This window comes from Rhinolophus sinicus, linkage group LG09 (assembly GCF_036562045.2).
Source record: "Rhinolophus sinicus isolate RSC01 linkage group LG09, ASM3656204v1, whole genome shotgun sequence".
Classification (NCBI taxonomy): domain Eukaryota; kingdom Metazoa; phylum Chordata; class Mammalia; order Chiroptera; family Rhinolophidae; genus Rhinolophus; species Rhinolophus sinicus.
In genome coordinates, this window is record NC_133758.1 from 28,943,775 (window position 1) to 28,966,403 (window position 22,629).

Below are 22,629 nucleotides of genomic sequence, written 5' to 3' on the forward strand. Positions count from 1 at the left end.
GCCAGACTTCCTATTATTGGTCTGAGAGTGATCCAACCTCTCCTCTCAGCAACATTTGAACAAGGATTTTTACCTTTACTATACCTGTAGAGATCTGTCATTTTCCTCAGGCTTCATAAGAACCCAGGAGTTTGTCTTTGGACTTCTGATAGAATCAGGTGCTCGGGTCTGAGAGTCTGTGACACCACTCAATATCCATTCTCCCTTTCTTTTTTGTAATAGAGTCTGATTTTTATTCAAGGCGATGATGTTCCCCAGCTAAAATCCTGCATTTCCCAGGTTTTCCTGTAACTAGTGAAACAAAAAGATAGAAAAAATTCTGGTTCCCTAATGATACAGTGGAACCACCTCATCAGCCCTGACTGTTACCTTCAGGCACATTTTACATGATAGAGTTTGTATGTTACATACAACAGATCCAATCATAACTCTTATGAAATTAGCACAGTTCCTGGCACATAAGTACTCAATAAATTATAGCAATGAATCAAGAATCAGATGGATAATCAGTCTAAATCTAGAAGACACATCATGGAAACCAACCAAGGAGAGGGAGAGAAAGAGAGAATAGATAATACCTACATGTCTACAAAGATAGACCATAAACTGAGAACTATATGTATTATTTAATAATAACAATATTAGCAAATATTTGGATTTATAGGCACCAAGCACTATTCTAAACATTTTACATATATTAACTCCTCCATATCCACAGCATTAATGCAGCACTAGTAAAATTAGAGGCCCTCAATAATTGTGTCTTGAATAAACAGATAGACGGATGGATAAATAACACCTAGCTTACCTGGATCTGAACCTAACCTGCTCACTACCCTGGGTGAGATCTAGGTCAAGTGACACACTAACTCTTCAGGTCCATAGACACACATCTCCATGACTATGGTCTCTCCAAGGTTGGGGTCATTTTATCTCCAGCTAACTGGGAAATCCTGATATGTAAGGATCACATATTTCTCCCCTCAAAGAGAGAATTTTATCAGTGAATCTCCTTCCTTCCAGAACTTGCAAACATATAGCACTCTTCAAGATTTTGCCATCTCCCTGACCTGGGTGATTTCAAAATGACAACTTTGACAGGACACAGTGTTGAAGGTTGAGCAGCCATCAGTGACCATCTGTCACACCACAGGGCTAGACCCAAGCAGAGAATTCTGGCACTTCCATACGTTAGTACATTTCATCTTCACAATAGCTTCATGAGTTGGAATACTATTTTACCCAAAAGACACTAAAGATCAGAGACGTTGCAATTTCTTTTGATCATTCAAACTTATTAAGCACCTACTATGTGCTAGGCAATAGCATTTAAATATGTAAGGGAAAATATGGCATATTACTTTAAGGAGCTTAGAGTCCAGTGGGGGAAATATACAAGTAAATAAAAGTCATATATTGTGCTTGGTGCTGTAATGAAAGTATCAGATGTCATGAGGACATATTAGGACTAGTCACAGTATAGGTGCTATTAGGTCTGAGGCACAGGTTGGGGCAGAGATAGGAGTCAGAAGGCAAGGCATCCTTGAGAAGAGTTCAGTTATGCAAACACGTTGGGGTAACTGGAGCGTAGGTGTGATGGCCTTGTACTGTGTCAACTCGGTAGGCTGAAACATATTTCCCATAATTTCCTTTCCTGTATGTTTCTAGTTAGGATGTCACAAGGGGTATTCCAGGGAGACTTAGTGGGTAGGGAAGCAGAAGTGAAGCAACAGCCATTTTATAACTAACCAGTAGTTTCTGATCTGCTGATTTACCACAATGGCATGAAGCAACAGCTGAGCCAGCAATTCCTCTACCTTACATGGGATCCTCCATCAATCCCTCTGGCTCCTGGGCCAGAAATGTGTTTAGCTCTGTGATCGGAGGGCCTGGCTTCTGTAGGGTAACCTCATCAGCAAGGTCAGAAGAAATAAACATGGACACAGATTTCAGGTCTTCACTTGTGCTTATGGGTTGCAGCCTGTTCATGACACTTTCCTGACTACCTACCTTCAGACTTTAATCTCCTGCATCAGATGAGGAGACAATAGCCTTATAGAGACGAATTAACCATCTCCCACAATTGTGTAAGCCGGTAACACATCCTTTTGTGTGTGTGTGTGTGTGTGTGTGTGTATGTGTATGTGTGTATCTCTTACTTGTTCTGTTTCTCTGGCTGAACCCTGACCAATACAGCACTTGATACCAGAAGGGGTGCTGCTGTAACAAACACCTAAAAATGTGGGAGTGGCTTTGGGAACAGGCAGTCGGTAGAGACAGGAAGATTTTTGAAGAGCATGGTAGAGAATGCCGAAATTGCCTTGAGCAGACTGTTAGTAGAAATGTGTCCACAAAGGATGCTGCCAATTAGGGCTCAGAAGGAAGTGAAGACAGTGTTACTGGAAACTGGAGGAAGGGGGATCTTGTTATGTAGTGGCAGAAAGCTTTGCACAATTGTCATCAGCTACACAAGGAAAGCAGAATTGGTAAGGGATGAACCTTGTTATTCAGCTAAGGTGATTTCCAAACAAAGTGTTGAAGACACTGTCAGGTTTATTCCTGTTGCCTGTTGGAAAATGTGAGAGAAGAGAGATAAATTGAAGGAAGAACTGTTAAATAAAAAGGAACCAGGACTTGGTGGTTGTGAAAATTCTCAGCCTCGCCAGGTGGCAAAAGATGCTGAAACTAAGAAATAACGTCTGAGCACCGTCAGAAAAACTTGACAGAGATGAAGTCTTATCTAAACATAAAGCCACTCCCTTCTCACAGCTTCCTGAATCACCTCTGATAAACTACTGGTTTCAGGGTCTAATTCTTGGAGAATGAATGGAACATGTGCCCTTATTGTTTTTCTAAAATCCAGAGATGTGAAGTTTAACCATACCATCCCTCAAGAGTCTAGGCCATCACCTTCTCCTAGCTTTCTCCCTACTCTCGGGCTGTTCTTCCTCAGTGTCTTCTATAAAGTCCTTTTCTTGAGTCCATCATGCAAAAACTAGTGTTGTTCAGAGCTCTACACTCACCACTCCTAGGAGATTTTGTACGATTCCATGTCTTCAAATGTCAATTTGCATGTTGACACCTTACAAACTTGTGTTTCATACCCAGTCCACTCTCTAAACTGCAGCCTATCTATCGAACCTTCCACTGGAAATATACCTACAGTGTTCTACAGGCACCTCCACTCCCCACATCCAGAACTACTGATTTCACACACACACACACACACACACACACACACACACACACACACACCAGAGAAAATCTCCTTTTCTAAGAGTTACCACCTGGTCTATAGAACTAGACCACCTGGATTTGAGTCCTGGCTCTACATCTTCCTGACTGGTATTGGACAATACTTGGACAAGTATTTTTTTTTTTAACCTTATTATGTCTCAACTTCTTCACTTATGATTTAAGGTTAATAATAGTTCTTACCTCATTAGGTTATTGTGAAGATAAAGTAAACTCTACATGTAAAACAAAACAATGCCTTACATGTATTGTATTCTCCATCAATTTTATCGGTCAATATTATTACATCTTGGTGAATTGTATCACCTAATCGTCCAAGGAAAGCCCTTGAGGTCTTGCCCTGCAATATACACATATTCAATAACCAATCATGGAACTTGTTGATTCTACCCCCTAAGCATCTTCAGAATCTATTCACTTCCCTCCATCCCAACTGTCATCTCTTTAGTTCAAGCCTTCATGATTCTCCCATCGATCAGAAGTAAAGTACACCTGCCATTGTTTCTTACCTGGGTTTTATGTGTCCTGTAACCATAACAACCCCATCCCAAGATACCTACATCCAAAGCCTTTCTTCATACTGTAACAAGAATACCCTTCTAAACTAAAACTCTCCTCATGTCTCTCCCCTGCTTAAGAAGCCGGAGGAATAAAATCTTGATGTTTTAGCTTATCATTACACAACAGCCTACCAGTGTTCTCTTTCCTCAGTACTCACTGTCATCAGCCCCACCCTCACCCCCTTGTGTCTTGTGCTCCAGTAATTTTGAACTATCGGCGAATGTTGAAATGGTTGGACTTTTGACATGTTCTTCCTCCTAGACGCTTTGGTGCCTAACAAGAGGGACTCTTTAAATCAAGGAATAACCCTATCACTGTAAGTGTCCAGAGCTTAGCAACAGGTGAGAAAGGGAGTATCTGTGGTCTGGGGACCTGGGTGGGGAGATCAGATCAAGCTGGGAGCATTGCACTTTAGCCCTGGGCTGCTCTAACCCTGTCAGAGAGCAGCAGCTCCTCATTGAAGGTGACCCCAAACTCTGCTTTGCTTGCTTCCAAGGCAAGGGATAACTCCTGTACTGTCAGGTAACTCATCTAACCCTGCAAAGGTCAGGAACCCCCACCCATGGACATAGGTCCTTTCTGTAATAGCAGAGGTAATTTTCATAGCAGAAGCCAAACAGGAGGCACTCTGGCAAAAAGACTTTTTGTTATAGGGTTTGGGTTTCCTTATTTTTCAACCTTCTTTAAAAAAAAAAAGAAAAAAAAAAAAAAGTACTCCAGAGGCTGTCAGGCAGCTCCGCGTCTCCATTAGAATTCAGAGTATTCCACGGTAATTACAAAACAGCTGTAATGGAAAATTGGTAGTCAAACCCATTTTCCAGCGACTAGAACGGTGAATGGGCTCCATTATGTTCCTAATTCTCATTAACTTAATTTGCATAGGAAACAATGAAGGAATACATAATGAGGTACAGTGGGTGAGCAGCCTAGCCCTTACCCCCTGCAGTGCTGGGTTCAACCCACAATGACCTACTCCAAGGGAGGAGAGGCTGAGTACCCTGCTGCACTGCTCCCCACTTGGGTGACTACAGCTGCAGGCCGGAACTAGTCCGCGATGGGCAAGGTGGAGGGTGACTTCAGAATTGCCTTGCCTCAGCACACTGGATGCAAACTCCGCTTCTTCTCCCACCCCCGCTCCTGCTTCTTCTGGTAAAGCTGAAGAACTGGAGCAGAAGGAGGAGGAAACTTGTTCTCGGGTAAGCAATTCCAGGCTTTGGCTGTGTGTGCACGCGTGTTGCTTCCTACAAATCTGGTTTTAAGTATAATTAGCCCTGACAAAAGGATGAGCTCAGCAATCAGGGCACTGAGTGGGTTGAGGGTGCAGGGCTGGGCCTAAGATGGGTCCGCTTTGGGAGGTGGGGCCAGCAGATGTCCCAGGCTCCACTCTAAGCAGCAACCACAACCTCTGCTGGTAGAGCCAACGGGACTTGAGAAGAGGCAGGGGAGGATGACAGCCAAAGCTCAAAGCTTGTACAACTAAGTTATCTCCTGACTCCATCTACCAAGCTGTAAGTAGTGGGATGCCAGAAGCTGTACTCTCTGCTTTAACAAATCAAATTATAAACTGGAAAAAAAAAAAGAAAAGTGGCACAAACCACTCACTGTTATTGATCGTTTCTGATAGTTCACACACTGTACTGGACAGTCTCACTGAATCTGTATAACAAAACTGCAGGATAAAGTTGCACCCATTTTGCTGATGAGGAAACTGAGGCTCAAATAATTTGATATGCTAGGATTATTTAGATAGTCAAAGGCAAAGCCCAGACTGAAGCTATGTCTTCTGAACCAGCTAGTCTAATTAGGCCAATGTCCCCTACGCTTACTTCATGGCATATAAGGAAAATGATGATATTGTACGGTACCCCGGGATGAAGGAAAGGGGACTTGAAGCCTGGAAAATGTTCCCCAACCCCTAAGTAGAAGAGAGGATCAATATTTCAAGCCACGTGGATTGGAAAACTCACGTCTAATTCACAGGAAAAATGGTGGTGCCTTGAACTGTAGATAATCTGAGAGCTACCAGGAAGGCAGATATATCCCAACAGTGTTTCTCTGGGTGAGGCAGAAGTGCCTGAAATGCCACCATTAGTTTGGATTAATTGTTTCCCTCCCCATATTCCTCTTCTTAAATGCATCCTTCTGTGGAGGGTGTATAATATTCATTCCATAGAGAAACATAATGTAGGGGGGCATTTATTTATCTTAAAGTAAGAAGACCTGGGTTTGAATCTTAGCTCTGATGCTTAATCATAGTTGAAAGACCTTATGCAACTCAGTTCCAGGGAGCTGAACTAGATAACCTTCCTGTTCTTAAAACTCTGCAAATATGTTTATCATAGGCTTTCCCTTTGAAGTGGGAATAGGCTGATTATATGCAACATGCTAAAGGGAAGAATGGTACAGGCAAAATGACCCAAAACAAACTTTTCCAACATCCAACCTTTTCCAGCTGGTCTTCATTCACTCTTTCACCCCCTCCCCAAATCTCCAACAACAATTTTCTGAGAAAATACTAAGTCCACATGGGTAGGGGGGCAAAAAAAGTATACAAGTGGACACTTTGGTCAATGTTGCTCAAGCAATCGTTCGCCATAATCAGAAGTGTCTGGACGCTGATGCACCACTTTGAGCACCTCTTGTCATTGCAGAAGTCAAACGTGACTTGTATTCATCTTTTGTTATCAGTATATATTGAGTATTACAATTTTAATAGTTTTCCTTTCTGAAAATGTGTATACATTTTATTTGGCCCCCTCTGCATATGGTGTATCATCACTATAACAAGACCACGAGATGACTTTCGTCATCACCGTTAGGTGAGGAACTATCACAAGAGGTCAAAGCCACACAGCCCAGTGTTCTGCCTGACCTGGGTATCCAGCTGTGTAGCACCCTCAAGTCTGGACCCTCTTTATTGTTTTGCAAAAACCTTCTGTCTCTGTTGCAAATCTCCCTCTGCACCCAGCGTTGATGACATGCCTTTCAGCACTTGAGTGCGTTCTCCATCTCAGGGTGGGTCTGGGAACTCAGGCATGCCCCATCTCATTTACTCCTCAGCCTCGCCCTCAGAGATGCTATCTGCATCCCAGAGACCTGGAAACGGAGAGTGTCAGCAGAATTTCTGGTTGACTTGACCAACTGGGTTGGTTCTTCAGGTGCCATGCGCATGAAGCCCAGACAGAGCCACCCTTGAAAATCGACACCATTACCCCTCCTGTGTGAGACGAGGGCAAAAAGCATGTCTGCAGCCCTGTGGACAGATCTCCTGTCTGTCTGTGACCATCAGCAACCAGTTCCTAGAATGCTCGGTGAGTATTTGTTGTTGAATGGATTGACTTATCGCTTTATTAGTACCCACGCCTATTTACTATGCACGTGATATGTGCAGTCATTGCACCAGGAGTTATGGAGAATTTTACATTACTCCAGTTCATAAAGCACATTCCAGTCTTGGAAGTCTTCATGTTATTACTCAAAACTGCTTGGTTAGGGCTGGGGGATGGGCATTTGACTTAATTTCTTGGGCTTCTTCCTGTCATAAACTACAGCATGCCCTCCAAGCCATGAGTTTATGACAGGAAGAAGCCCAAGAAGCTAAGTCAAATGTTCTAATGCTGTCCCATTTCACCTCTGATTTTAAGGACAAATACCAGCTCACCTATTTAACCAAGCACAAACCCCAAGAAGTTCCCACTCTTGGATGGATCGACGTTAGATTAGTTTTCCTGTAGGTTCTCCAAGCACGGCCCCACATCTCTCTCTGTATAAGAGAACAAAGCTGATGTTCTAGGAAGTTTCCGGGCTGCTTTGTTTGTTCCCTTCTTGGGTTCACTCAATGGCACTTACACACCAATAAAAACCCACTTGTGGCTGAAGTCTCCCATGCAGATTTGCAGGCACTTGGTGTTCCCTCAGTAAAGAGCCTCTCTCTGCTTTCCTGGGAACCAGCACCACACTGCACAGCTCTGCCAACTGCGTCACTTTTAGATTCCGGGTTTGAAACCAAATAAAAATTGATATGTGTGTAATCACATTTGTTTAATTAAAGTAACACATCTGTGCAGTAAATATTCCAACACGAGCTGGTCAATAGCAAATCCTCAGCATGTACAGTAATAATTGACTAATGCAATTAAATGCATGTCAGAGTTTTAAAAGAAAATATAATGAGATTTCATCATTTTATATGTACAGGTAATTAGTTCTTAGGAATGTGAGTAAAAGCAAATTATCTACAGATTTGAACTATCAGCAGATAATTCAAATGACCTAGTTTGGGAGAGGAAATGGTATCTAAAACATAGAGAAATTCAAACCAAAACAAACGTTCCCTACGATTACATCTGAAAGCTATATTAAGAAATGAGCATGTATAATTTTGCTCAACATGTTTTCATCGAGCTTCCCTTTTGGATGAGTTGAGCCATAGTGAGAGTACCAGGCTGGAATGACATCTCTCCTGGCTCATGCTCCTCTCCTGACTGTTTGGGCATCCAGGAACCTTCCAGTACCAAGCTCTGGGTCATTTTGAACAAGTCTTTATTTTGCTTTGTATGCAAACTGACTCCATGTTTTTCTGCTGGACCATTGTTGTTTGGTGTGAGTGTCATCCTGGATTCTGGACAGCATGTGCACAGGAGGGCTGTGGGAAGGGCATTCCAAGAAGAGGGAACAACGTGAGCAGATGCAAGGAAGCAGGCAAACACATGGCTTATTTGGGAAGCACTGGGGAGCTCAGTCTGACTGGAGAAGATTCTGTAGGAGAAAAGAAGGAGCTATGGCTGTCAAAATAGGCTGGGAAATGATGGGCAAAGATTTGAATACCAACCAAGAAGCTTGAGCATCACTCCTCTGAAGGCAATATGGAATCACTGAAGATACTGTTTTCTGCTACTTCACTCAACACTAATCATACCAAAGGCTTTCAAAATCCCAGCTCTCCAATGGGAACTCATGCTCCTACAGTTGTCTTCATCACCAAGGCCTGGCTGTTTTGAGATTAGGGTCCTTTCTCTCTGGAACAGGAAGCTGTCTGGCTGTGTACCCATCCTTCCTTAGATGATTCCTTAGTTCACATCACTTCCCCTCACTAAACTCTCAGAAGTGATGACATAGGCTACCTTAATGGTCCATCTTAGTGACCGCAGCTCTGCACGGTGAATCCTGTCTTGTGTGAATCTTATTGCCTTAACCAGACCAAGGGTGGGCTGGGATGGTAAGCCTATTCTTTGTAAGGTCTTTTAGGTTTTAATATGTATACACAGGCTGTTTGATTGCATCTTTTCTGTCATGACTCTGGGTCAGGAAACAACAGTGAGAAGACAGAATGACGATGAAAAACACAAGACATGACCATCATTTGACATAAGAGCAACACGTTCCTCACTGACTAGAGGGCAGAAGCTTTATTTGGTCACACAGTTAGTGGCTGTACTGAGGAACACCCCCCACCTGCTCCCTGGCTTACACCTCCATGATCAGAGCCTCCCTTCTGTGGGATAAGTTTGTGCTGGTTCACTGATGGCTGAGACTAATGGTCAGCATGGCCCCACATTGAGGGCTTAGTAATTGAAATTTCCTTCAACGGTAACCAAAAAAAGAAAAAGAAAAATGCAATTAAAGTGATAAAGACGAAACCCACAGAATAGAAGAGACAAAGCAACATATCAACCAATATCAAAGTACAGACCCTATTTGTATCAAACTGAAAAAATTTATGCATATATTATATACTACATATTAATATAATATATTGAATATCTACATAACAATTGGAGACATATGAACACTTACTAGATATTGTGCATAAGAAATTTTTGTTAAGTTTGTTAAGTTTTAAGCATAGTCATTGTATCATGGTTATAACTGGTTTATCTTTTTCGAAAGAGCCCTTGCGTTTTATAGATACAAACCAAAATACATACAGGTGATATGACGATGTCTGTATTTCCTTCACAATAATCCAGGAGCGAATGGAAAGCAGAGTAGGTAAGGCTATGAATGAAACAAGAATGGCCATGTACTGATAATTGTTGGGGCTGGAAGATAAGTACATAGGGTTTAATATACTAGTTTCTTGGCATCTGTATATATTTAAATTCTTCATTAAAATGATGATGGTCATGATTTGCAATCAGCGAAGGTAGAGGTCTTTCTGTGGCTGGGCTTTTAGTTTATGACCAAGGTTTGAGATTGCACTGAGGCTAGAGTCCTGACTGTGTTATAAATTTATAATTTATCAGGTATGGAACAATCTATGACCAAAGTAAGAGTCCAGAAGTGCTCAGAACAATTTAGAGACTGTATGATCATGATTATGGGGTAACTTTGGATCTGGGCTTGGGATAAGTCTATGGCTAGTAGGATGCTGAAATTAAAAAGAAATTATAGCCAAAATAGGAGGTCATGCTTTCTGGAGTTGAAGATGGTCTATGCCCTCAAATAGGGAATTATCTATTTCCGTAGCTAATATTCAAAGCTGTGCCAAATGGAGAGGAAGTTGTGGATATTCTCTCTGGTGATGATGTGGGATAGATGGCATGTCGGATCTAGCATGACATCAGCTCAGTGATTGGCATTTGGGAGCCAGTGTAGTTGAGGTCACGGTCAGCTGTGACTGGGGAAAGTTAGTTTTTGATGGGGGTTCAGAGAGTCTATGATTCAGTTTCTTGATAGGGTTGGGAGGTAGTTTCACACTCTAGGCTGCATGTTAGAGTTACCTATTGGCGGGGTCGGGGGGCATAAAGTTGCCAATGCCTAGACCCCGACTAAGCCCAGTGACCCCAGAATTGGGATCTGAAGAGTGAACTGAAGCCAGGGCTTTGGCTTTGGTAAAACCACTGAGTGTGGATGTCAGAGAGTGACTGGACTAAGAGATTCTTTTTATCTGGAGTTCAAGGGTGTTCTGTGTCTGGAGTTGCAAGTCTAACTATTCAAGCTGTGGCTACATAATAAAGAAGAGGTATTTAGGAATCCAAAATGATGCCGCCACGTTTTCTTTATTAGCGCTGTGTTCTAATCCTGGAGGCCAAGATTCAGACTATTCAAGAAGCACATTCACAGAATGTGGTGCCTCCATTTAAAACAGTGCTCCTGACCTACCTCCCTGGCACCTGTCAGAGTCTTTTGACATGAAGTAAGAATGGGTTTCTCCACTGAAAAGACTAAGTGGTCTAGAACCTTTGGCCATTCAAGGGATCATGAATAAAATGCTCCATTAGGAAATTGAACCTCCGACCTTGGCCTCAGTTGTTCCATGTGCCAGTCCACTTAGCTAACGATGAAGTCCAAGGGAGGATGAAGAACCAAAGAGCAGGGGCACCAGTAGAGACCAAGCAAGATGGAAGAACTGAGTGCCCAAGGAGGGAACCCACAGGAGGGAAGATACTGGGACAACTGAGTTCAGATAAAAGCATCCTTATGTAAGTATTATTATTATTGCTATCTGTAATGCAGACGAGGAAGCTAAATGTCTGCAAGACACACAGTCAAGCCACCAGCAAGTGACAGAGGATCAACACCAGGGGTGTGACCCCAAAATTTGAATTACTTCTTTATGCAGTCCTAGTTGTACAGTGAAACAAATTTAGTGTGTGTGTCTGTGTGTGTGTGTGTGTGTGTGTGTGTGTGTGTGTGTGTGTTGAGGGAAAGGGCAAGGAAAAGGCAGAGGGTCAGCCAGAAGAAAATGATATCAATAGTCCTGAAAGTCTAGCAGAGAGGTTGTCAGTTGAGTTGACAGTAAAGAAGATCCATTGTAACTCCTTGAACCAAGGCAGAGACCATAAAAGTGGTGTTTGGGGATGCTTAATCTTGCAGGGAGAATTGAAAGATAAAAGCTTTGGGAGCAGGGCACTCAGGCTTCAAGAATCAGAGTTATTCTCGTTCCCCTCCCTGGCCACCGAGTCAAGTATACCAACTAGTTTCTTTGTCAATTTCCCCCTTCAATCTTCTTTCCGACTTTTAGAAGGTTATCAAGTATGGTTACTTGTGTTGGGATTTGCACCTCTAAGAGAAGTTTTCTCCTTAAAAACACAGCATTTTGTTCAATCCTCACTGGTCCTCATTTCATATGATGAGGGAAAAAATGTCACCAGTAACACTCTTCCCAGGTTCATTCTGGGACTGAAGTTAACCTCCCATCTAAAGGATAAAAACCCTTTAAACAGAGCCACATAGAGCAGGCAGCTCCATATCTTAGATGACAGGACCCTCTTGGATAGGAACTTAGAATAGATGGTGTCAGGTTCTCCTCCAACTCTGTGATATCATGATGATGAGATTCTAATTCTTAAAACATGTGTCAAGTTCAGCCTTTTGCCTTTAAGCAGACCTCCACTCCTGAAGGAAGCTCAGTTTCTGGAGCTTGCCAAGCCTTTCTGCATTCCAGGATTTTGGCACTTGCTGTTTCCTCTTCCTGGATGGCTCTTCCTTTTGCTCTTTGCAAAGCTGGCTCATTCTCTTCCTCCAGCTTCCTGCTTTAAATGTCTTTTGCTCACAGAGGGCTTTCTCAACCACCTATTTAAATACATCACTCTGGTGTTGTTGTTTTTTCTTTCTCATCTAAAACACTGGTTATTTCCTATGTGAATCTTACCACATTCTGATCATCTTATATATGTATTTGCTTGATTGATGTTTCTCTCCCCAATTAAGATATTACTTCTACATGTTTGTTTACTGATGGATTCCTAGGCTATAGCAGAGAGTCTGGCACATAGTGGGTACTTGAGAAATACTGGATGGATGGAAGAAATGTTAGGTGAATGGATGGATGGGTGGGTGGATGGATGGATGGATGGATGGATGGATGGATGGATGGATGGATAGATGGTGGATAGGTGAGGGAGGGAGGGAGGGAGGGAAGAATGAGTAAATATTAATTGTGCCATGAATAAAAAAGGGTTCTGAGGTCAAATGGGTTTGGAAAATATGTTCTCTTTCCTTCTTGAAGATTCATAGTGTACATTAGCAATTTAAAGGGTCTGAAATTTTCCCAGTAAGAAAAAACTTGCTTAATTTTATTTACCCAGCATTTCCTAAATTTGTTTTAACTTAAAATACTTCTTTTTTATAATACCCTTACTTAGCATTCTGCTGAAGAGTGTTCCTTAAAACAAGGTTTGGAAAATCTGCTTCTTTATAACCATTGCCATGTTGAATAGTAATTATTTTTTAATTTCCCTTCCTGGCTCAGAGGTCCCCGAGACTTACACATCTTTGTACCCCCAGTGTATAGCACAGTGCCAGGCACAGAGCAAATACTCAGAAATAATTGAGTACTTGAGAAGGAAGAAAAGAAGGGGGAGGGAGGGAGGGAGAGAGGGAGGGAGGGAGGAAGGGAGGCCATAGCTGGGTTAGTCAGTAAGTAATTACTTCCTGATATATACCTTCAATTGACTTTGAGGCAAATAATAAAATGCTAATAATGACCTTACTGAATCAGGAGTCAGAATTACATTAATCATCTCAGATAAATTCTAGATTAGTAATTTACCTAGGGTTAGGATTCAAGTTAATTCACAATAAACACTTCCCCACCACCCTCCCCCCAATATGTGTAGACATAGTGTTCTCATGATGAGCTCTCACCTAGTTCTGAGAGTCATAAAATTACTGTGTTTAGAATGTTAGAAACGATACTACATACTAGATAAGAGCATAGGCTCTGAACTCAAATCTAGTCTCTACCATTGTCTTAGTCTGAGTTGTTATAACAAAAATACCACAGACTGGGTAGCTCATAAACAACAGAAATTATTTCTAACAGGTCTGAGGGTGGGAAATTCAAGACCAAAGCACTGGCAGTTTCAACATCTGATAAGGACCCGCTTCTTGGTTCATAGAGAGCCATCTCACGGTGTTCCCACATGGTGGAAAGGTGGGCAGGGCAATCTTGGGTCTCTTTTATAAGGGCACTAATGCCTGATGAAAGCTCTATCCTCCTGACCTAATCACCTTCAAAGAGCCCCCACTTCCAAATACTATCACATGGGGGACTAGGTTTCAATGTATGAATCCGGGGGGACACAAACATTCTTTCTATAGCAACAATTTACTAGCTGTGTAAACTTTTACAAAATACCTAAACTTTCTAAGCTGAGTTTCCTCGTATGTATAAGGCAGATGGTATTATAATAGCCTATAATTGCAGTGTTGTCATGAATATCAAACTAGATAAACATGCCATGGGCTTAGGATCATGCCTGGTATCAACCAAGTAATCAATAAACTACTCCCACTTCTGAGACTCCCTTCCTGAGGACATCAGGAGCCCAGACAGTTCATCTCCTGGGAGATTGCCTTTAGAAGAAAGCAGTACTCTGTAAGATTTTAGAGCCATAGAAGGCCAATTTTAGTGGCTGGGCTCTTCAAATCTCACCCCAAGATTCTAGTTCCCCTTTCAACACCTTGTGTAAAAACACACCAGCCCGTTTCATCAAGCTCTTTGTAGATGCTCTCTGCACCAAGAGGCTGGTGAGAAATCACAAATAAGCATATTTTCTCCAGAGAAATTCAACCTCTACTGGCTTATAGAAATGCACCTGGAGCTGGTTTTGTCCCTCTCCTTCCTTGCAATCATGTAGAATTCATTCCTTTTTCTCTACTGCTCTTTGGGTTTCATGAATTATAAACGCAGGTAATTTCTATGTGTATAGTTTCTGTGTGTATCTAGGCATGGAAGGCATTGGAGGGGCCACAAGAGGCCAGACAGGGTATAGTTTTAACCTAGAATGGGATTAAGGCGGGGTGGAATAAGGAGGGGTGTCACTAAAAATTTAGCACCTACCCAGGGCTGAATACAAAATAAATACATAAGATTCCTTAAAATGAATTGAATGCAAGAATACCATCCAAGAATTGTTGTTTTTAAAGAGAATTTAGGTTCAGAATAAATACAAGTCCCCTTTTCTGACTTCAAACGTGCCCCAGTTATGGCCCCAGTGGAAGAGCTTCATGCTCAAAAGGCTGAAAGGAACTCAGACAATAATATAATCCCCCTGCTCCTAGTCAACATTGACCTTAAATCAGCTCAAATGGGCTTTACCTTTCTTTTAAATAAAATTTAAACTTATCTAGAAAATCCCAGACTCTTAGAAGAAGGGTCTCCTTCCTGAAATCCAGCATCTTCGACAGATGGTTATACAGGCTTGGAGGGTGGAAGGGGGCAAGTTCAGAGCTACATCCCACATCTTTCATCTTTATAAAGTTCTCATGTCAAGCAGAAATCTGCTTCACTGTAACTTCCATCTGCTATTCCAGTTCTGCCATTTAGAGCCAAGCAGGACAGGTCTGCTCTCTTCCATTTGAAATTCTTTTATTATTGTCTCCCTTCCCTCCCCTCCCCCATCCTCTTTTTCAGCACTAAACACTCCTTCTCTGTGAATGTTCTCTTTGAACTCTGTAGTTTCCACACCCTTTACCATGCCAGCGACCTACCTGGGAAGCCACCGTTTGGCTGTTGTCTGTCTTAAAATGCATCTACTAGAGCTGAGTCCAATGTTTCAGATGTGTTCAGACCCACATAGAGCAGCAAATATAAATGCTGTGGTTAAGAACAACAGCATTTGTAATTAGCTACATTTGGTTCCACTGCATCCTAGTTCTGTGTCCTGGTATAAGTTAAACATTCAGAACCTAAGTTTCTCCATCAATAAAATGGGCATGATAATAAGGTTTTCACAAGGTTTAGTCATGTATAAAAGCATTAAGCACTGTTCCTGGTATAGGGTTAGTGCAAAATAAATGGTGGCTACAACAAATGTTGATGTTACTTGTATTATCAGACATGATATTCCATTAACTGTAAAATTTTTAGCAGCTGTTCAGGCTGTTCATTCACAAAAAATGAGTCACCCGAAACACAATTTTTCCCCATCAGCTACTGTCAAGCAAATATGTCTTTGCTCCTAAGAAAACCATGGGAAAGGGCAGCCTCTCTTCTTCTGGACCTGCCGTACAGTGTAGGGAGCATCTTGCTGCCCACCTGAAGGTGAGGTCCTTACAACTATGGCAGAGCAAAGAGATGGGAAGAATCTTAGGAGCAAAGACGTTTTCTCCAGAAAAGCCCTCAAACCCATTTCTTTTCTCAATGGCTGCCTCCTCCAGCTGCCCAGCTGCCATCTTTGTTGCAGCAGAGCCTGAAGAGAAGCAGCTCGGTTGCCCACCATCTTGCAAAGGCCACTTCCCACTTACTTTCTGCATAAGTCTACAAGAGACCTTTCCTTTAAGTCCCATGGATGAGAGCAGACTACAGCCTTTAGCAAGGAATTACTGAGAGTTCATAAGGAGAGAAGGAGAGAACAAATTGTTCTTGCCAAGAGATGCACCCTTTTCCAGAGGTTCCCTCCCCAGGCCTGCCTTCAGGGTCCATCCATCTGCCCTCTCTGCTCCACTCTCACTCTATCCCTGAAATTCACCTTCCTGTCCAGCTGTGTTCCAGTGTACCTCCCAGGCTAAGTTCCACCTCCCCAGGCTTGACAACCTTCAGGCTTGACCCCTGTTCCAGGCACTAATTGACCATGGGAAGGTCAGCCAGCTTCCGATGGAATCATTCCCTTCTCCAGTGGCTGCAGTTGCCCTGGTCCTATCAGTGATACTGAATAATATTTACCTTCTACCTATGTGTTCTCAAAACTCTTAGGAATAAATTTCATCTTGGGTATCCCATACAGTCATGTACCTAACTCTATATACTACCAACAGAGAATACTATATCTTTCCAAATGTACATACAGCACTACAAAAATGCATTCTACATTAATCATAATGAAATCTGAATAAATTGCAAAGAGGAGAAATTTTGCAAATGAATAAGCAAAGAGCAGGAACAACGATATACAACCACTTGGAAAATGAAAAAGTACTTCTAAATCATACACAAGGACTAAATTTTAAAATGCCTATTTAGAAAATTATAACAAATAGAAGATTATATATGAAAACTTTTGTGTTATAATAAAATTTTTTCAGTGATAAATATGTGGCCTTAAATGCCTACAGAACTAAAAGTAAAATATGAAAATAAATGGATAACACATCCAACTTAGTTATAAAAAAATTAGATAAATCCAAGGAACACAGAAATTTTAAAAATCATTTAAAAATAATAAATTATAAATGAGAAAATTGATAAATCTTAGAAATAGATATTTGAAAGGAAAAGCCAAATAGCTAAATATCTAGAAAGTATATTCAAGTAAATAATAAAGAAGACACAAAAACAAAACACTAGAAATGAGAAAGTAAATATATTCATAAGCTTTAAAAAATATTATACAACAATGATGAAATGCGGAATTTTCTAGGTAAACATAAGTGAATCAAAACTTAATCATGAAGAGAAAGAATATCTGAACTGACCAAAAACAATGAGAAAAATTGAAAAATGTAAATATTTATTACCTCCTAAATGGCATAGGAAAATATGTGAGTTCTTTAAAATTCTCAATGAACAGATGATTTCCACGTTATATAAAGTACTCCAGAATTCATTTTTAGTGAAACATTTCCAGTTTGTTTCCCATAATCCTGATACCCAAACTTGATAGAGAACGCACATAGTTACATACCCACACATCCCACACACAACCATACATAAACACCTGCAGATGCTACTTCCTGACAATGCAAATGCAAAAATCCCAAATAAAATAGCAACACAAATTAGAATTATATGATCTAAGAAAGTGAAGGATTGCTATGATTCCAAAAATCCACCAATATATCAATTAAAAAAAATTAATGTTCCTGAAATATAAAGAAACTAAGAATAAAGCTTTCTTCTTTTAAAAAAATCAATCTTAAAAAGAGTAGTGGACATTTGGTGAAATAATGACACTGAAGGAATCCACATTAGAGTAGCAGTACAAAGGATATCAGATATTACTGCTTTTACGTAATACTTTGGAAGATCTAGCCAATGCAACAAAACAAGAAAATGTGTGTGTGTGTGTGTGTGTGTGTGTGTGTGTGTGTGTGTGTGTTTGCATAAAGGAGGCAAAAGGAAAACTTAAGAGAATTAATCAAAATATTTGGGGACAAACACAGAAAACGCAGATATACACACACGTACACACATATTCACATGCACACACCCCACAGTGGCTTTCCACAAAAAATATCAGCAAATGGATGAAATATCTAATAATAAATGTAGGAAGTAGGTAGCCTCTGATGAAGAAAGTTATTATATTTTATTGAGGTGCATAAATGAGTCTTGAATAAATTAAAAAACAAATAGTATTCCTGAATAGGAAGATTTTTTTTTTTCAAAATAATATGTATATAATTTCCTCCGAAAAGAATTCATAAGTTTCAGATAATTTCAATCAAAATGCCAAAAAATCCCTTGAAAAGGTAATATAAAAATACATCTATAAGAATGAAAAAAGAAGCCCCCTAAAAAGAGAGTAATGAAAGAAGGCTAACACCACCAGATAGTAACACTTGCTCCATTATAAAACTCAGTAATTAAAGCAAGGTGGTGCTGGCGCAAGAACTGTCAAATGAATCAATGGCACAGAAAAGTAGTTCCAGACATAAATTCTAATACAAATTAAAGTTCAACATTTGACCAAGATCACATTTTTAAATCAAGGGAAAGAAGAGAATATTTAATAAATGGCTTTTAGACAACTGATTACAAAAGAAACCGATTTGAAAATAAAATGTTAGATTTATGTCCTATACTGTACCCCAGAGGAATTGCCCATCAATTACAAAATGGAAGGGAGGGAGGGAAAAAGGAAGAGAGAGAAGGAATATAAAACAGAAGTAAATGTATGTTATTTTAAAATGTGGTCTAAACCTAAAAACAAAGAAAGACATCTTTAAAGGAAAGGATAGGTATATTTTAACATATAAATATTAGCAACTTCTGATTAGGAGGTGGAAAATCACTATTTAATTTTTAAACAAAAACAAATATCTGGGGGAATATTTGTACCATATATCAGAGCTCTACAAAGAAATAAGAAAAATTGTTTACAGATCAATAAAAAATGGGCAAAGAAAATGAACAGGCAATTCACAAAAGAGCAATAATAAGAAAGTATTTAGTATTTCATGCAAATTAAAATAACAATGTGATTTCTTTTTTGTCTATCTGTTTATAAAAATACTACTTTTCTCTTTTTAAAATTCTGTTCTTCAATGCTGACAGGATTGCATTGGAAATACGTACTTCCAAATATTGTTAATGGGAGCCTGAACTGGTTCAGACTTTCTGGAAGATAATAAAGCAATAAGTCTCAAGACCTTTAATTTTTTTAAAATTTACTTTTAGCAATATTTCCTAAGGAAATAAGTTCAGATTTGCCCCCAAGTGTATAAATGTGCCCACAAATGCTATATTACTAATTTTTAAAATTAATAAAGAACAACCTTCATGACTTCAAAACAGGTTTTGGTAAAATGTTCCCAAAAATTTAACAAAGGTGTTCATGATGTAATGTATTAAGTGACAAAGTCGGATGAGTAACTTTACCATGTATCACATGACTATGAAATTAAATTTGTAAAACCAAACATAGGTAGATGAGAGAGAGAGAGAAGAAGAACAAGAGCAGGAGTAAAAGAGAATAAAAACACACCAAATGTTAGCTAGGAGGTGGGAATACAGATGTGTTCTGCTTCCTGCTTCTATCTCCCTCGTTGTTTGTTTTTTAACTTAGTGAATAAGCACTGCTTTTAATATCAGAAAAGGGTGTCATTTTAAAAATAGCGATTGCAGCATAACCTTATTTAAGTAGAGGTATTTGGATTAGAGTGAAATCTTCCTAAATTCCATTTATGCCTTAAATGTTGTACCCACAAATAATCATTACTACCAGCGTTATCCTCATAAAGACCACTTCGCTAAGCCCTTCTTTATTTCAGGCAGGTGGTATGTACTGGAGACATAGACATATAATAAATTCACCAGGTTCAAGGAATTTGAAGTCCACTTTGGCCTTGTGTGTGGAACTTATGCTCCGTTGAAGATTTAACTTGTATTTATCGTATTTATTTTTTCTTTCTCTGGGTTAGAAATCATCTTAGCCTTCCTTAGAAAGGTAAGTAAGAGACCTGTGTCCCAGGAAACTACAGCAAGGGGTAAGCTCGACTTAATTGGTTCCAGGGAGGGAACCATTCTCCACACAAGGTCCTAGTGAGAATCTTCCTCTCTTCCAGGGCAAATTTGACAATGAAGCTCATAGTAGAATAGCCTTCATCAGCTCGAATTGCTATAACAAAGTACTATAGACTCGGAGGCTTATACATGACATGAATTTATTGCTCACAGTTCCGTAGTCTGGAAGTCCAAGATTATGGCCAGCCTGGACATGCTCTGGTGAGGGCCCTCATCCCAGTTGCTGACAGCCAACTTCTGACTGTATCCTCACATGGTAGAAAGAGGGCAAGAGAGCTCTCTGGGGTCCCTTTTGTTAGAGCACTAATCCCATTCACAAGGACTCCACTCTCATGACTTAATCACCTCCCAAAGGCTTCACCTCCTAATACCATCACATTGTCAATTAGGATTTCAACATAACAATTTCGTGGTTGGGAGGGGGAGGGTCATTCAGTCCATTGCAATATAGTAAGTGAAAAAGACTGATCCATAACTTTATCATGTACAGCATGACTATGATCTTCAATTTGTAAAACAGAACACATTTCTCCCCATCCAGTAATGGATTGCCAACTGAGGACTGACAACTAATGAGGAAGGACTTTCAACAGATTCAAATGTGGCAGCAAGAAGAAAAGCTGGACTAAGAAGAGTAGCCCGTTCATAACCAGGGCACTCCCCACACAAGCTTGTCATTTAAGGATGACACCTTCCCCTTCCTGATTTTGGAAGCCTGTGTGGTTTAATTTTTCTCAAAACCTGATCATACTTTCAAAGACTGGAGGAGAGATCCCAGTAAGGAGAACTACATAAGCAAAAGTGAAAAACTGGAAACGCTATTGTAGCTATAAAGAACAGTAAACGGCTGCACTCTCTTCCTGTGTGTTTATTATTATAGTTTGTCTCCACTCTAAATTTAAAACCTGTTTATCCCTCCTCACATCAGCATGTGTCAAAAACAAAATTTCATTTACCCAATGGATGTGTCAACATAGAAAGCATTTTCTTCTTTTCCCCTTTGTTTTACTCAAGACATTTGGTCCTCCTCCTTGGATCCCAAATGGGAGAAAATAATAATCAACGATTGATTTATTTGTGTGGACAAAATGATTTGATGTTGTTTCTTGTCGTTGACAGAATGATCTGGGTGGAATTGCATTCCATTGATAAAACCGTGATGAAATGTTATTCTTTGGATGAATAAAGTTAGAAGTCAAGAGAAATTGCTTTGGCTCACATAATATTTTTTCAGCCGTCAGTCATTTCTTGGCATTTGATCACATCATTGTCTCTGCTCCCATCATATTGACTTCGTTGTCTGTTATTAATTGAAGCATGACTTTTCTTTCAAAGCTACAACAAAGAGCACAAACTCAGGAAAATAGAAGAAGTTTCACTTTTACTTTTCCTAGCTCCTTGACTGTCTGGTCCTCTCCAGAGGAACGCACCTTCCTTGTTAATGCATTTCAAATATCACAGACAGATATGTCCTACTGTTAAAGACATATACTCTGAAAGGAAACTTCCCATGACTTGGCTTTATTTTGTGATGTCTTCACGTGGCCTCATGAACACACCAGCTTTATACAAAAACTTTCTTGCTATGAAGTAAGACTACTGCATGGCACTGAGAAATAAAGGCGTGATAACATATCACAGCCTGGATACATCACACCAGCATAATGTTGAGTGAAACAAGCTGGACATAGCTGATGCATACCGAATCTATTTACATAAAGTTCAAAATTAGAGGAGACTCTTCGCTGATGTAAGAAGTCAGGGAAATGGTTACCCTCGGAGGAGGCAGTGGCTGGGAGGTGGCTGGAGTGTAGTTTTGCTCTGATAAAGTTCTGTTTTCTGATCTAGATAGTGATTATAGAGATATACTCACTTTTTTTAAAAAATCGTATCATGCTATACACTTATTGTAGTCTTTTGCATGTATGTTATATTCCGATAAAAATGTGTTAATTAAAAAATTGTTTAGTCACTATAAAAAAGAGATTTATTTTTTAGCCTTTCACTAATTACATATGGAGGTGAGAGGAAATGAGACTGTAGGGTGACCTCCATGTTTTTATCAGGCATTAATGGGTGGGTATAGAGAGGACGCAAAGAAACAGGAGAGGATCCTTTGCGGGTGGGGGAGAAAGGGTTGGTTTGGAAAAGTTGAGTTTGAGGTGCCTGCAAGTCAGGACACCCAGTCTAAACTGAAAAAGACAACTAAGATAGAATATATATATAAATGATTGGAGCATATGTTTAGGAGTTTTCAGTACAATGATGACAACTAGATGGGATTGCCAGGGGGAAAGGCAAAACGAAAAGAGGAGAGCTGAAGAAAGCATGTGGTGAGCTACAAATTTCCATCCGTGGGGACATGGGCAGGGTGGACTTCCTGGCCACTCATCTTAATGGCGCAAGACCTGCCCCTGGGGCCCATCCCACCCAGCAGGAGATGGGGATAATCCCAGTGTCCGTCCCTTCCCCAGTTTACCATCTGAACCTTGACCTCGACTTTTCACATTCACACCCAAGTTCCTTGCACATATTTGATAAATGAATGAATGCCTCCAGACAAGTCCTAAGTCATGACAGCATGGCCAGGCTTTTGCAATGCCAAAAAAAAAAGAAAGAAAAACCACAGATGAATGAAATTAATGTGTGTGTGTGTGTGTGTGTGTGTGTGTGTGTGTGTG

The 22,629-nt window shown here is 40.3% G+C and overlaps 1 long non-coding RNA gene across 1 annotated transcript; it reads left to right on the forward strand.

The window, feature by feature from the left end:
- The first annotated feature begins 4,735 nt into the window (after positions 1 to 4,735).
- LOC109452095 (uncharacterized) lies at positions 4,736 to 21,739 on the forward strand. Its single transcript, XR_002138090.2, has 3 exons — positions 4,736 to 5,012; positions 6,877 to 7,127; positions 20,490 to 21,739. It is a non-coding gene; the product is annotated as an uncharacterized LOC109452095 (long non-coding RNA).
- The last annotated feature ends 890 nt before the right edge of the window (positions 21,740 to 22,629 follow it).